Source organism: Mauremys mutica, chromosome 23, assembly GCF_020497125.1.
Source record: "Mauremys mutica isolate MM-2020 ecotype Southern chromosome 23, ASM2049712v1, whole genome shotgun sequence".
Lineage (NCBI taxonomy): Eukaryota > Metazoa > Chordata > Testudines > Geoemydidae > Mauremys > Mauremys mutica.
In genome coordinates this window covers 11205925-11209831 of record NC_059094.1, presented here as the reverse complement: position 1 = coordinate 11209831, position 3907 = coordinate 11205925, and positions in this window count along the sequence as shown.

Sequence of the window (3907 nt, the reverse complement as noted above, 5' to 3'; positions counted from 1 at the left end):
CCCCGAGCCCCACCCACCAAAACTTTCCCAGCGAGTCGGAGCGGGAGCGGGGTGTGGCGGAGCCCGCTCCTTCCTGTGCAAACGCAGCCGCCGCCGCCGCCGCGCGCGGGCGGTTGCACCATCGCTTCGCTCCAGGCTAGGGAACAGCAAAGGAAACCCGCCCTTAGCCAGCCCGCGTGAGCCTGCCAGCTGGGAGCCCCGGAGCCTGCGAGACATGGGTTGCATCTCGCAAAGCGGCCTCCAGGAGGCTGTTGGAGGGATTTATGGCCGGGGTCGAAAGCTGTAAAGGAGCCTTGCTCCCATGGGGGGGGATTGACACCAGCGGAGGAGCTGCTGGCCCCATGTTTGCAAAGAAAGGCCCCGATCCTGCAATCAGGCCCCCAAAGGCCTGCCTTTGGACCTGTGCCCAGGGTGCAAAAGGGCATGGATCCAATTTATAGAAGATTAAGGTTGGAAGGGACCTCAGAAGGTCATCTAGTCCAACCCCCTGCTCAAAGCAGGACCAATCCCCAGAGAGATTTTTACCCCAGTTCCCTAAATGGCCCCCTTAAGGATTGAACGCACAACCCTGGGTTTAGCAGGCTAATGCTCAAACCACTGAGCTATCCTTCCCCCCCAAATGCAATTGCAATTGCAGTGGTGGGGCCAAGAAATGGTACCTAACCTGTAAGTATCCGGATAGCGGTGTTAGTGTGTAGCCACAAAAACAACAAGGAGTCCGGCGGCACCTTACAGACTAACAGATTTATTTGGGCATAAGCTATCGTGGGTAAAAAACCCACTTCTTCAGATGCATGGAGTGAAAATTACAGATGTGGGCATTATGATGCTGACACATGAAGAGAAGTGAGTTACCTTACAAACCTCGACGGTTTCTTCTCGCTCTGAAAGGCAGCGGCCCAAATGGCAGATGCATCTTTTTGCACAAGCAGCGTTTCACATGTGTGTGCACAAAGGCATGGATGTGCACACACATGCACACACATAGTGCGAGGATGTGAGCAAGCGTGCCCCTGCACTACGGAGCGGAGAGGACAGATGCACCCATGAATTTGGCAAACGCATTTCTGGAAGCGCTTACGTCGCATACGATCTCAGATGCGGCTAAAGATATTTAGACTCCAATACGTCTCTTATTAACTCGAGATAAATAAAAGAAGACAAATGTGCAAAGACTAATGTGCAGGGAACATTGTGCAGCTGAACCTCCATTATCTGAATATCAGCCATTTGGGTAACTGAAGTTTTGAGCGAATTGCCAGTGCAATTAACATATGTCAGGGGAGACAAACCTGTCATGGAAAAGAGGGGTGGTGCAGACAAATGGAGCTTCAGTTAATTGAGGTTCTGTTTTTTCCATAGCGAGAAATGTGGAGGAAAATTAGTCTAGCGAAAAGCCTGGCTTTCAGCATACAGGATGGTACAAACACAGAGTCTTTTATGACCGGGGAAGGCTTTGAAGGCAGTAGGCAGAGAGGAATTCCCTCTACACTCACCTTGTGGTGTGACATGCTATCGCCTGGGGAGTTCAGTCCCAGATTTACAAAATATATTTCACGCTCTTCAGAGAGGGGCTTAGGTTGTTTCAATCCGCCTGATTGTCCAGCTTTAGGGCTGGCTGCCCTGGACTGCAAAGCTGGCTATAGGCATATGTGTGTGTGAGAGAGAGATGGAGAAAGCAGCCCACTGGTCAGCCACAGGCCAAGCCTCCAGGAAAAACACAGCTTTTGGCTCCAAAAAGCTGCGCGCACACATCAAACGCTGTTTTGATGAGCGTCGCTGCCTTTCGCCCCCGCCTCATGAGCGTGTCCGTCCCCGCTCGCTTCCCCCTTTCCTCAGGACTTCCAAAACGCAGCGAGCGCGGGGCGGTTTGGCCTTAGACGGGCTGACTGCGGTGATGGGAGAAAGGACGAGTTCTTTCTGGGGAGCTCAGAGATGTAGCGAGTCTGCTGGGAATGGAGTCCCAGGCTGGGAATCTGCAATAGGCCAGAAGTCACTTGCGTTCCTGGCGCCATTGCTGGTTTTTAATTTTAGGATTAATCATCCGTTCACCTCCTCCCACGCTGGGATAAAGGGCAGAGGGGCGGGGAAGGAAGGGAAGCCTCTGTGTGGAAGCTTCCAAACTGCACCGACTCGCCTAGCTGTAAAGAGACGGGGAGCTCGGAGCGGGACGCTTGGCTGGGGGGGTCGGGATGGCATCACTGAGGGGACGTTTTATAAAGGACGCAACAAATACATTGGAGACAATGGAGGATGCTCCTGCCCCAGCCTGGGATCTGACAGATCCATTTGTGACTAAGAGAGGACTAGCCCGTAGATTCGTTCTCCCGCTCTGGATAAGGGCATAACATAATAGTTACTGACCTGTGGGTGTGGGGACGCTGACTTCACTGTGCAGCTCTCGGAGATCCCTGAGGGAAGGGTGCTGAGCGACATATTCATGTTTGTAATAACACGGGATAATTAGTATGACCCAGAGGTGCGAAATGAGCCTGATCCGAAGTGGGCGTCTCTGCATTGACTTTAGTGGGCTCTGAGTTGGGTCCAGTGTTCGCCTCATGATGCACCTTTGCCCTGGCTGGCTATATCCAGCCCAATCGCCCTGCAGCCGTTCCCATGGGGAAGCAGCCCCGCTCCCGAGCCAAGTCAGCTGTTCCTGCTTCCCAGGCCAGGGGGAATGTTCTGCTCATGATGCCATGGGCTGTGGCTTGAAGGCCGGGCCCCCTGCCGGCCCTCCCTCGGCTTCAGGGAGTTCTGGCTGCAAACCTAAGAAACAAAACCAAACTGATCGCCCGGAACTGGCCCTTGGTGGTTAGTGTGTTGGAGCCGCTGACCTACAAAACCAGCACCATTGACTTCAGTGAAATTGTTCCTGCGAGTCACTGCTCAGCAACAGCAGTAAAGGGTCCAGTCGGGCCTGTAGCGATCTGGGGGCCCCTTCCGGGAATAGTGTCACACATGGGCTCACCCCGTACGTCAAAGCATTCATGGCCCTCTGAGCCAAACTCTAACATAGAAGCAGGTACTTTCCCCCAGGGAATCCGGGACCTGTCCCAGGTTTGTGGGCAGGTGTACTTGTCTCGGCTGCCTGCCGGGACTGAACCCTGGAGCTCATAGACTTTAAGGTCAGAAGGGACCATTATGATCATCTGGTCTGACCTCCTGCACAATGCAGGCCACAGAATCTCACTCACCCACTCCTGTAACAAACCCCTGACCTATGTCTGAGGGCTTGGCTACACTTGCAGATGTGCAGCGCTGGGAGTTACAGCTGTGTTCGTACAGCTGTGTAGGGAAAGCGCTGGAATGTGGCCACACTGACAGCTACCAGCGCTGCAGTGTGGCCGCATTTGCAGCAGTGTTGGGAGTGGTGCATTATGGGCAGCTATCCCAGCGTTCAAGTGGCTGCAACGTGCTTTTCAAAAGAGGGGGGTGGGGTGGAGTGTGACAGGAGCGTGGGGGAGAGAGAGCGAGAGAGAGAGAGAGTGGATTTTTGGAGCCGACACTGTGTCAGCTCCCTGCCTTGCAAATTCTGACCATTTCCCCGACGCCTCATTCACTCTTAAATGCAAACAGCCTGCAGACCAGATAAGCAGCTGCTCCGATGGACTCCCTTTCCCCCACTCCCTCCCGCCGTGCTGTTTCTCTCCTAAAGCAAACACTAGCTGTAGACATTCATCCCCCTGCCTGCCTCATTCACAGCAAACAGGAGCTGTGTTTGTTTTTCAGATAAGCAGCTCCGGGAGCCACGAGTTCACAACAAAACAAAGAGTTCTTTAGTTAAAAGCATTATGGGAAAATTCTGCTGGAGGCCAATTACAGCGCTTTGGGTGGCCACACTGGCGGAGCAGCGCTGCATCACCAGCGCTGCAATAGTTATACCCGAGGCAGAGCAGGAGTACAGCCA